At 47.5% G+C, this 12587-nt stretch overlaps 1 protein-coding gene across 5 annotated transcripts in view; it reads left to right on the top strand.

Moving 5' to 3' along the window:
- The window catches only part of LARGE1 (LARGE xylosyl- and glucuronyltransferase 1), a 384477-nt gene that overhangs the window by 39985 nt on the left and 331905 nt on the right, over positions 1-12587 (top strand). The gene's annotated exons all lie outside the window — the stretch shown is intronic.

The raw sequence follows: 12587 nt of genomic DNA, 5'->3' as shown, positions 1-12587 counted from the left end.
CCCCCCTCCCTGCCCCTGCTCAGACCTGAGAAGCCTCCTCGTTGCCCTCCCCCGGGGTCAGCAGGCTCAGAGGCACGTCCAGACCTGAGCCAGTCTGGATTTTCCAGGCCCCTGTTGATTTACAGTCAGAATGCAAAAAACAACCACTTTTTTTTTTTTTTTTTTTTTACTCCACTTGGGAGCTGAACAGATTTGCCATGGAGATGTGTAGATATCTATGGAAACAGTCCTAATTTTAGCCTTGCCACCCTTCATGCCAACTTGGAGAGTGCAGTATTGGGTCAGGGCCCAGGGAATGGGGAAGGTGAGCCGGCCGAAGGGGTCAGAACAAGCATGGGGTAGCCAATGGGAGGGTGCCATCCAATTCTAAGCAGTTGGCTTAACTCTGAAGGGACTAGAGAGATGAGCAGGGATCCATAGCCAGTGAGTATTTTGAACGAGGGGATCTCCCTCACCTCCCCCTCTTGCTCTCTCTGTCTGAATTATGTTCATTGCCAGCCCAGTTCTCCACCTTTATTTCCACTTTCTCACCTGGGGAATCAGCCACTCCCGCCCCGAGTTTCCATCATCTCTACAATTCTGTGGAAGCACGTAAGCAGCTCATTTAGTTTGGAGGTTAATCCACGCCCCCATTTGTTTCTGAGTCCCTCAAGGTCAGCCACAGCCACTGTTGAGTCTGGAAGCCGAGTTGCCATGGAGCAGCCGTGCAGAAAATGAGCAACCGGTGGCATTGGACATGATTGGTGATGTTCGGTGGACCAGACCAGGGCCTGGGCAGCTACAAGAAAGGGATATTAAATGACTATCAGAAAGTCTACAGAAACACTTTTGATGGGAAGAATCTGCTTGGGTGGGAATGGAAATTACCTTAATCTGATCAAGGACATGCCCGGGAAGCCACAGGCAAGAGGAGGCCATGGCTGGTATGGTGGGAAGAAACAGATGGAGGTCATTTCCATCATGGCAACCCCGTCCTGCTGGCTAGGTCAGCTCCTAGCAGAAATCCTTGCAGAATATAAAACACAGGACGAACCTTAGATGTTATCTAGTCCTCTGTTGTTGTTTTTTTTTTAAATATATTTTATTGATTTTTTACAGAGAGGAAGGGAGAGGGATGGAGAGCCAGAAACATCGATGAAAGAGAAACATCAACCAACTGTCTCCTGCACACCCCCCACCGGGAATGTGCCTGCAACCAAGGTACATGCTTCTTGACCAGAATCGAACCTGGGACCTTTCAGTCCGCAGGCCCATGCTCTATCCACTGAGCCAAACTTTTTAAGTGCGATATTCAAGACAAGCATTTTTGCATGAATACTTGCTGATTTATTTTAATGTGCATATATAAACCATATGGAACTAGCCTCCCAGACCTGGCATTCCTCAGGTATTACCATGCAGGGTGTGGCAGGTCATGGTTAGTCCCTCTTGTAGACCTTGAGATTGCAGGGTGGTATTCTCATTTATTGACTGCCTCCTGCACGCTCCCTACTGGGGATCAAGCCTGCAACCCAGGCAAGTGCCCTGACTGGGAATTGAAAGGTCACCTCTTGGTTCCTGTGTCTATGCTCAGCTACTGAGCCATACCGGCCGGGCTCTGGTATGAATTTTTATACTGAATTTCCCCAATGCCTTGTATTCTTTTCAGCAGGGTGAAAAGCAACACTGTTTGGTAACATTGGGAAGGCTGTGTGCAAGGGATTGCAGGGTGGTCCTTAGGGGTCTATTTTCAGCTCCTCCTGTGAATGATGCAAAGGTCGACCAGATGGCCATTAACGACAGCATTTGGGGCTGGACCCCATCTCTTCCTGCTGTCTGCCCATCTTGACATACTGGATAGAATGCAAACTCGTTCCTACCGAGTACTCTTGCACTTATCTCATTTAATTCCACTAACATCCTTGTGCAGCAAACACTCTCTCCTTTACCACGCAGCAAGGGGAGCCCGGCACTGAAGGACTGAAGTAACCTGCCGAAGCCTTTCCTGCCGATGAGACAGAGGCCCGGTACTCAACATTGCCCCTCCCACGGCACTGAACTGTGTCAGGAGCTGCACACCCACCAAAATGAGCTTTTAGGTTTTGGAAACAAACACTCGGGAGACGTGGTGCCATTTGCCTCCTCCTGGGAAGGTTGTGCCCTGTGACTAGTAGAACCGGGGCCAGCGTGCAGGTTGCTCAGGCCAGCGGGCGGGTCTGAGGCTGGGCAGGTGTGTGCCTCCGTCTTGGGTGGCTCTCTTGGTCCAGGACCAGCGGAAGGCTGTTTGCCAGGCGGGAGAGGGGAGTGCTGGCCTCCCCATGGGCTCGGTTCTCTCGGGGTGCTGCACAGGGAGGGAGCAGCCCCAGCTGACAGGGTGAGTCAGAGCGGAGCCCAGAATAGAAGCCGGAGGGCATGTATGTGAATGCCGTCTCTATCCCAGTCCTTCTGGTTGGAGATGATTAAGCGTTTATGCATAACACTGGGTGCAGACTGCTTTAGGATCAGTTATTAGTGTCGCCAGGCAACTGCTTTCCGAGTTAGCCACACCCACTGTAGAGTAATTAACTGGATCACCCTGGGCCCAGTTCACTGGGCATTATCCAGCTTCCTCCCAATTTTCATTCCTTCATTCGTTCATTTCATTAGGCACCTATTTGGACGTAGCTTCATATTGACAGCATTTCCTTTTCATTGCTGGGCATATTAAATAGGTGGTAAACATGGAAATGGTGGTGTCGCTGTTTGCTTCAGAATAGCCCCCGTTTATCGAGACTGTGAGCTTGTGGGCTCCATGAGGGCAGGGCCTCTGTGCATTTCTACCTCTGTCCTGCCTAGAACCATGCCTAGCACACAGTAGGTGCTCAGTGAACATTTGCTGGGAAAAAGAGTGAATGAACTGAATGTGGGCTATGTGTTTGGCCCCCTGGGAGCTGCTTTGCATAAAAAGCTGATTCTCCTGACTGTACATCCTGCAGCTTACCTATCTGTCCCCCATGGGAGGTGAGCATTTGCCAGTTGCCATTATTGTAGGCCGTGCATAGCAGCTCATCCTCATCTGGACTGAATAAGGTAGCTACTATTTCCCCACTTTATAGGTGAGGAAGTGAGGCAGAGAGGCTAGGTAGCTTGTTCTAAGGTGGCACAGACCCTCTAGCTTCAGGCCATTTATTTCTCTGGGCCTCTGCACCAGCACTGCAGGCTGGACGTGCCCTGTGTTGCGTCGTCCAGCACAGTAACTACTAGCCTCAGGTAGCTACCCAACACTTGCAATGTGGCTAGTGCAGCTGAGGAACTGAATTTTTAATTCATTTAATTTTAATTAATTTAAAGTTAAATAGCCACTGGTGGCTTGTGGCTACCATTGGACAGCACAGCTCCCTACTATGCTATCCTATACAATAAAGATGTAATATGCAAATGGTTACGCCATGAAGCATAACCACCGACCGCATAACGACTGGATCACGGATCAGCAGAAGGATTGGGCATCGAGCATCAGAGAGCTACAGGAGGGGGCTGGGCAGCAGGCTATGTGGCGGGGGCAACTACAGGAGGGCAGGTCAGTGGGCAGAGAGCTACTGCAGGGCAGCAGGGAGCTATTGGCACACAGATTTGTACCCAGGGCTACTAGTCTCTAAATAATAACATCTCACATTAATTGAGTGCTTACTGTATGCTGAGATTTTTCAAATGCTTTACATATAGTAATAGTTTTAAGTTAAGCCTCCTAATCATTAATGGGGGTCAGAGGTTAAGTACCTCTTCCCACCCTCATTAATGAGTTTACTTCATGAAAGCAGACCAGCCAGTGTGATTCAATGATTGAGCATTTACCCACGAACCAGGAGGTCACGATTCGATTCCCGGTCAGGGCACGTGCCCCGGTTGCAGGATCTGTCCTCAGTGTGGGGTATGCAGGAGGCAGCGGATCGATGATTTTCTCTTATTATTGGTCTTTCTATCCCTCTATCCCTCTCCCTTCTTCTCTCTGAAGTCAATGAACATTAAAAAAAAGGTGCTGTAGGGTGGTGAGCACAGATGATGTGTTGTGGAATCATGCACCTGAGTCCTGTCTAATTTTGCTAACCAGTGTTACCCACAATTTACTTCCCCGAAAAGTCCAGAAGCCCCTTTTCTGTGTCTTGTCAGTTCCCTACAAGTGAAGACTAGAGCAGCCTTCCCTCCTCATTGCTTCTGTGGGGGTCTTCTCCTTCCCATGCAGCCCCCGCACCCTGTCCCCAGGCCACGCAGAACTTAATATCTAATTAATTGTGTGCACTACTTTCCCCCTGTTCATCTGTCTCCTGCTCCCTCATTTCAGAGGTCCAGCCTCCGAATCTAAGAGGGTAGAGGAAACTCCCTCCCATTAGAGTACTACCCACTAAGCGCTTGCCCCTCGCAGTCAGGCCATCTCCGAAGCCCTCCCCTCACTCAGTGACCCCGAGGGGCAGGCCCAGCCATTGGCCTCATTCAGCAAAGGCACGGGGCTCTGAACACTGAAGCCCCTTGTTCAACGTCACAGCGCTGGCAGGAGGCAGTTTATTTTCAAACCCGGATGCATGTTTCCTTTCCTTAGCGGTAACTGTTTCTGTAAAACACCACACACCAGGGTAATGTTTACAGAAGTGTGTGTGTGTGTGTGTGTGTGTGTGTGTGTGTGTGTGTACAATCCCTAATAAGATCTGTGAGGTCTAAGTAAGTATGTCTAAGGATGTAGGAAGGATGCCTCCCACCCCACATAAAAGGAGCTGAAACAAGCTTAGTGTCAGAAGCACGTTCACAGGGACAGGACTTTGTTTTGTCTTCTGCATCCTCAGAGCCCTTGGGGTAGGAAGTAAGTAATCGCTGGATAGACGGACTGATGGATGATGGAAGGATGGAAGTGAACTTCCTTCCGCTCTTTGCTCTCAACACTCTACACACCTCCCTCCCCGCAAATAACTCTTGGCTCAGCTGAGGACAAGAGGAAGTAAGTGTGAAAGTGAGCCTGCTCTCAGCACGTCCCCAGCTGAGTCTCAACCCACCCAGCAGGGAGGGGCCAGCTGGGTCCTCGACCCAGCCTCTACCAAACACCCATTTAGAGACTGAGTTTACCTCTTGGGGATTCAGTGGTCTACCAAGATACTCTAAAATTGACTATGAAATCCATTTGTATCCAATAAGCAAACTAAGCATCACACTCCAATAAGTAGGTAACATGCAGTCACCATTGCAATTATTGATGTCATTCAAAAGTTAAAAGAAACTTGCCCTGGGCTTAGATGACAAGCCACAAGGACTTGGTCAGGAAGCATTGTCAAATATAAAACAAACTCAAAAACAGACGTGATTATTAATTACTTTAGCAGTTGCTGGCAACAGCAGCAGCAAAACTCGTATCCCGGGAGCATCGGTTTCGGTTTCTCAGTGTGAAGGCCCCTGTTTGTTGCTCAAGAGCTGACCTTTCACCCATCTGCTCATATCAGCCCTCTCCCCGATCCTCCTTAAGTTTGAAAAAACCCACAGTAAATTCCCCAGTGCTCTAATCAAGCAGCCTTCCTGGTGTGAAGGGTGACCTTCGCTGAAAAGAGGCCACTTGGCAAATTCCAGGAAAGTAAAAATAAAACATAATGGAAAGGATAGTCTAATCATCAAGGCTAATTATAAAGAACGTAAACGGCTTTTTCCTCCCTAAGTGTCTCTGGTTGATTAAAAAAAAAAAAAAAAGATCAATCTAGCAGTGTTGGCCTTTGTTACTACAGGTCTGAAAAAGAAGAGAAGGAATCTCAGGGAGACAGTTGTGAGTTGTACTACATTTAAAACCAAAGATGTTAGGTTTTTATTTTTATTTTTTTAATGTTGTAATGCAGATATTTATTAGCTTAAAAAATAAATCTTTATTGAAAGTGATACATATGCCCTCCTATTCCTCCATTGACCCCCTCTAGCCTGTCCTGGCCCCCACCCCAAGTCATCAGCACCCTATTGTCTGTTCCATGGGTTATGTATATACCAGTATGCATACAAGGCCCTTGATTGATTAGCTTCCACCATCCACCCACCTTCCCTCTGCCTTCCCTCCGAGATTCCACACTCTGCTCTATGCTTTCATGTCTCAGGATCCACTCCATTCATCCGTTTATTTTGTTTAGATTCCACCTATGAGTGAGATCATGTGATACTTGTCTTTCTCTGACTGACTTATATTTCACTTAGCATAATACTCTCCAGATCCCACCATACTGTCTCATAGGGAATGTTACAGCTGCATAGTATTCCATGGTATAAATGTACCACAGCTTTTTTATCCACTCATCTACTGATGGGCACTTGGGCTGTTTCCAGATATTATCTATTGCAAATTTGCTGCTATGAACATAAGTGTGCATACATTCTTTCTGATGGGTGCTTCAGGTTTCTTAGGATATATTCCTAGAAGTAGGATCATTGGGTCAAATGTCAGTTCCATATTTAATTTTTTTGAGAAAACTCCATACTTTTTTCCACAGTGGCTGCACCAGTCTGCATTCCCACCAGCAGTGTACTAGGGTTCCCTTTTCTCCACATCCTTGCCAGCACTTGTCCTTTGTTGATTTGTGGATGGTAGCTGTCTTACAGGTGTGAGATGATACCTTGTTGTCATTTTAATTTCCATCTCTGTGATGATCAGTGACTTTGAGCATTTTTTCATATGTCTCTTGGTCATCTGTATGTCCTTTTTGGAGAAGTGTCTATTTAGGTCCTTTGCCCATTTTTTAATTGGATTGTTTGTCTTCCTTAAGTTGTATGATTTCCTTATATATTTTGGATATTAACCCTTTATTAGATGTATCATTGCCAAATATATTCTCCCATACAGTTGGCTCCCTTTTCGTTTTGTTGATGGATTCTTATGCTGTGCGGAAGCTTTTTATTTTGCTGTAATTCCATTTATTTTTCTCCTTAGTTTCCTTTGCCCTAGGACTTTTTCCTTTAGCAGGTTAGAGAAGTTTTCTGCTATTATTTCTTCAAACACCTTCTCTAACACTTTCTCCCTTTCTGTCTATTCTGGCACATCTGCTATACAAATATTGTTTTGCTTCATGTTTTCTATAATCCCCTTAAGCTTTTCTCCTGTTTTTTTAATTGTTTTTTCTTTTTGGTTCTGTGATTAAGTAATTTTTTTTCAAACCTGTCTTCTACTTCACTGATTTGGTCCTCAACTATCCCTAATCTGCTGTGTATTCCTTTTTATGTGTTTTTTTATTTGTCATTCTTTATTTCCAACTGTTCTTTTTTCATAGTAACTATATCTTTTCTCATGCTGTTGAGCATCTTTACCATCCTCATTCTGAAGTCTGTTTCAGATAAGTTTCTTATTTCTGTTTCATTTATATCTTCTTCTGGAGAATTCTCCTGTTCTTTCATTTGTGAGTTGTTTCTTTGTTTCCTCATTTTAGTTGCCTGTTTGTGTTTGTGACTATATATTAGTATATCTGCTATGCCTCTCAATCTCTAGTGTATGACAGTGCCAAAGGCTATTTCTGACTAATTAGATCTGGCAAAGACTCAAAGCCTCCAGAGACTACCTTTGGCTGCAGACTGATAGGATTCCTTTTGATCTGCCCTCAGGCAGTCATCCACAGGTGTGGCAAATGTTTTTTAAACAGGGTGGGGTCATTGTTTCTGCCTGGAGGTTAATTGTTATTCTCAGTCTCCTAAGGAGCAAGGTATTTTCCAATAGGTGGGTCAGCTTTTATCCCCCATGGCAATGCCACCTGTGGAGCAATTGTCTGCATGAGAAAGATTACCTCTGCAGCCTGAGGGATTGGCTCAGCACAGGAAACTGGGGTGTCTGCCTTCTGAGCTCTAACTCCATCTGGGCTTCTGGTCACCCAGCTCTAGTCCACTCTTTTGTTCCTCTGTCAGAGCACAAGATGTGTGGCTCCACAGGAAATTTTGTGTTTTGGCCTTTAAGAAGGGGCCTGAGCCCTAACTAGTTTGGCTCAGTGGATAGAGCATCGGCCTATGGACTGAAGGGTCCCAGGTTCAATTCCAGTCAAGGACATGTACATTGGTTGTGGGCACATCTCCAGCAAGGTGTGTGCAGGAGGCAGCTGATTGATGTTTCTCTCTCATCGATGTTTCTAACTCTCTATCCCTCTTTCTTCCTCTCTGTAAAAAAATCAATAAAATATATATTTTTAAAAAGAGGTGGCCTGAATTTCCCTGGTAGACAGTAACTCTGCTGCGTTTCACAGCCAGATGCTATGTGGGTACCCTTCTCAGTCCTGGTGCTCTCTGCTGCGGGGTCCAGCTTGGGGGTTAGACCCCAGAGTTCTCAGGCAAACCCCCACAGCTGCTATATCTCTCTGGAACTTCAGTTGCTGTCTGTGGGGGCCCAGCCAGCCCTTTTTCACCTCTGCCCCACCTACCAGTCTCTATGCAGTCTCCACTTTCTGTCCTTGGGTATGAGGGTTCTCTTCAGTGAGTCTTCAGTTGATTATTCAAGAAGTTTTTCTTTTTTTAGTTGTAATTTCAGTTTGGACCTGGGAGCATGTCCCTGCAGCTTTCACTTAGTCTGCTGCCATTTTTAATCTCCATGACTCATTTATTAAGAATTGCCAAATCCAGGCTCCAATGGCTTTAATGTGAAAGTGCTATTTTCTTTACAAAGATGAGAATGGCCCCCCACTGCCATTTCTGCAGCCTGCTGGAGGGATCTTCCGTAGATCTGGTCCTCCCCAGAGGAGTCTCTTGCTTATATCCCTTCATGGTCGTCAGAATAGGTAACCAGACAGGGACCCATGCTGCCTGTCACTTCTTGAGCCAATTAAGCAGAGACAGGGTTGAATCATAAATGAGCATTTATTCCAGTACTGCCAGCAGTATGGGAGAACAGCAAGTCAACCACCAAAATCTGCTCTAAGATGTTAGCTTTTAAAGAAGTCATTCATATATTTACTGGTAACGTATTTAAATATATATGATGTACCAGCTAAATTGGCGTGGCTCAGTGGTTGAGTGTTGACTTATGAACCAGGAGGTCATGGTTTAATTCCCGGTGAAGGCACATGCCCGGGTTGTGAGCTCGATCCCAAGTAGGGGATCTCTCTCTCTCCCTCTCCCATCCTCTCTAAAATCAATTAAAATATATATTAAAAAACCACACCTTCTACCAGCTGGTGATGGCATTACGGAAACGGAGGAGCAGGACCATGGGACAGTCAACAGAGTGGGGTGCTTTCCACTCAAGCAGGAGAGGGGCATATCTCTGGAGGTGACATGTAAGGAGGATGAAAAAGAAATGGAAGGGTGGAGTGAGCACTGACACCCTGGATGGATGGATGGATGGATGGATGGATGGGTGGGTGGGTGGGTGGATGGATGGGTGGGTGGACAAACAGAGAGATGGGGCTGGTTTGGGAAGATGCATGACTGCCCCCAACCTGTCCAACACAGAATCAGGCAACAGGTGGCCAGCGCACCCCTCATTCCTAACCAGGGGTACATGGGAGAATCACCTGGAACCCTTGTTCCAGAATGCATTTGCCACACCCAGGCAAAGCCTAAGGACTCAGAGTTTCAGGAGCGGTGCTTGGTCATGTGCTTATGGGAATTTCTGATCAGCACCACTAACTCGTCTCCCAAAGTAGAGCAGACCTGGGTTAGAGAGCAGATTCTTTCCTCATTCAGTCATTCAATGAATATTTATCTAGTTGGCACATCCACCTGGCAGTACTATAGTGAATAAAACAAAAATACCTGCCCTCATTCAACATTTAGGCTCACTCTCTGCAGCAACACCATGTGGTATCACTTTCACCATCCCCCCTTTGTTTAAAGCCAAGGCAATGAGGCGTAAAAGGTTAAGGAAACACAAACAGTAAATGCTGGAGCCAGGATTCAGCTGTGGACTCAGAGAGGCACCTTCTACCCCGGGGCTGCTTACTGAGAGTCTCTTGGGGACCTAGCCCCCACGTGATACGTATGCATAAGGGATGGCTTTTGGTTTTATAAGCAGAGCCAGAGCCACAGTACTGGAGCAGTGAAAGGGATACCAGAATGTTCCCTGCGCAGTACCACCAGAGTGCATGCTGCATCGTGGCTGAAACCACTCTCGGTGGCAGAGCCCCTCTGCTCAGAGCTCCCCAGCCTGTAAACACCTGGCTTAGGGCCTGCCTTTACTTGCTTCACAAACACATACACACATACATGTCTCTGGACAAAACTGTGAGCTCCCTGAGGTTAGGGATGGTGCTTTGTTTATCCCCAGTACCACAAAGAGAGAGAAGACACAAATGGATGGATGGATGGATGGATGGATAGATGGATGGATGGATGGATGGATGGATGGATGAATGTATGTATGGGTGGATGGATGGATGAACAGTGAGATGGGGTAAGTTTAGGAAGATGCATGACTGCCTTGAGATAGCAACAGGAAGATGAATGTGGAATTAACAGGCCAATCAAAACCCTCAGAACAATGCTTTTCCGAGAGGCTAATGGCCACATTTTTTCTGTTCCCATTCTCAGAACCCAAAGAGACCCTGGCCTGGCCTATGGTCCCTGGATTTCACAATCACTCCCTGTAACGGGGACTGTGCTCCTGATATAGTTCCATCCCTCAGGCCCCCCTCTCTCTTTCCATGTGGGTCTCCTGATGACCTTTACCCCCCCTCTGCTCATCACCTCAGTTCCTGGCCCTGCCTCCAGATGAGACAGATGACAGCCCCAGCCTCGAATGCAGAACACATTCTGACAAATTTTAATCACAAAGTACAGCTGACCTCCACTGTGGAACAACATTCAGTGCCCTCTGCTTTCTTTTCTACCACCCACCCTGACCCAGAGCCCGTTTTCAGGCCCGGATCTTCGAGGAGGGAGGGGTCAGCCAGGAGCAGTCACCTCTGGCACTGTGTCCATCAGTGGTCGCCATATGCCCTGCCCAGCACGAGAAGGCTGCAGGTCATTGCAACTTGTTTTTCTTCCCAGCCAGACCTTGAGATAGGATCATGCCACTAAGAGGTGGGCTTTGTTTGGGCAGTGTGTCTTCCTTAAAGAACACCCTGGTTCTTTAGGAAGCAGGAATGTTGGCATCCTTTTCAGCGTGACACCGACACACTCCACTTCAAGTAAATACACAAGTCATGGGGTGGGAATGGGGAGCGCACACGCCTGCAGCTGGGGTGAGCCGTTTCAGAAGAAGAAAGTGGGCAGGACTGTGTTTGAGGTGAAGGCACGTACAATAATGAGATCTTGTTTTCATGGCGATAGCCACCGCTGTCCACATGGAGACAGGGAGGAAAGCAGGGGAACTGTTTACATTACTGGGGTCAGGCAGAGTTCTCCTGGGGTAGAATCCAGTTACACCACTTTATTTATTTATTTATTTATTTATTTATTTATTTATTTATTTATTCCTTTACTGTATTTATTAGAGAAGGTAAATATATGGGTGGGTTTTTGTTTTGTTTTGTTTTCAGCAAGGTGTGTTTATGCAGATTCTTCTCTGTGTGATCTCTATCTGTGATGATTAGGTTGTCCCCTGCCCCAGCCCTGGTGTGGGAGGAGGGCGCCTTCTGGGGAGGGGGAAGAAGGTGGGGGGAAAGGTAAGAAAGGGGGAATCTCTGCCCCTGTTTTCAGGGACCAGGAAGTGGGTGGGGAGCAGAGTCATCCTGCATCTGCTCCCCTACAGTAGGGAACACAGCGGGCTGCACACCTGGGTGGCAGGACAAAGCAGAGGCTCTCCCGAGCTTCAGAGCTCACACAGTGGCATGTACCTCTGGGGTCCGACCTGCCCCAGGTGACCTTTGGTCCAGGTTGTGTTGGAAAGGCAGCTGGTGGAGGAGAATCTGGAGACCCCCGGACTCCCTGCTGCCACCATGTGATTAGTGCGCAGTCATGTGACCTCTCCAAGGTGCACTTTTCTCATTTCCAACCTGGGACAAGGATGCCGATTTCTCTTTGGGTGGATGGCCCTGTGAGAGCCACCCCCTTCGCTTCCTGTAGGTCATTGCTCACATTTGCGATGTCACCGCTGTTCCCAATCCCCTTTGTTCTGCATTTTCTCTATTTTTCACAGCCCTTACCACTTTCTGACATTGGATAGGATGGATATTTGCAGTGCATTATGTTTATTTTTAATGAGCTCTTTCCCCCATCGGAATGCAAGCTCATTAAGGGTTGGGATCTTTCTTTACTTTGCATCTAGTCCTCCCTGAAATTCCCCGACACAAGCAGGTGTTGCGGAGAGTTGAACAGATCCCCGAGCAGAGAAAACAGAACCCACCCCCTTCCAGCTGCCGTGGGCTCTGAGAGCTGGCCGCGAAGAATTTCACTGCACACTGACCTGTGGCGGGGTCACCGTGTGATGGTGATAAAACAAGACAAAAACAAGGCGGCCCCGTAATCAAGAGTGAGCCCAGAGGAAAGGCAGAGCACTGCCGTCCACAGAAATGGCAATCGCGCCCTCTCAGCCCCCACAGATGCTGGCCGTTTCTGTACAGATTACAGCCCAGGCCTGCTCCGTGCCTCCTGCCCTCTGGGTACACATCGTGAGGACACCTGGCCACAGAATTCCTGCTTGATGGCAGCCCCACCTCCCGGGACCCTCCCCCAAATCCCTGAATAAGCCCGGACTGTAG

Source organism: Pipistrellus hanaki, assembly GCF_964339955.1.
Source record: "Pipistrellus hanaki genome assembly, chromosome: 3".
Classification (NCBI taxonomy): domain Eukaryota; kingdom Metazoa; phylum Chordata; class Mammalia; order Chiroptera; family Vespertilionidae; genus Pipistrellus; species Pipistrellus hanaki.
The sequence above is the reverse complement of the archived record's forward strand: the minus strand, read 5'-3'. Positions and strand labels throughout refer to the sequence as shown.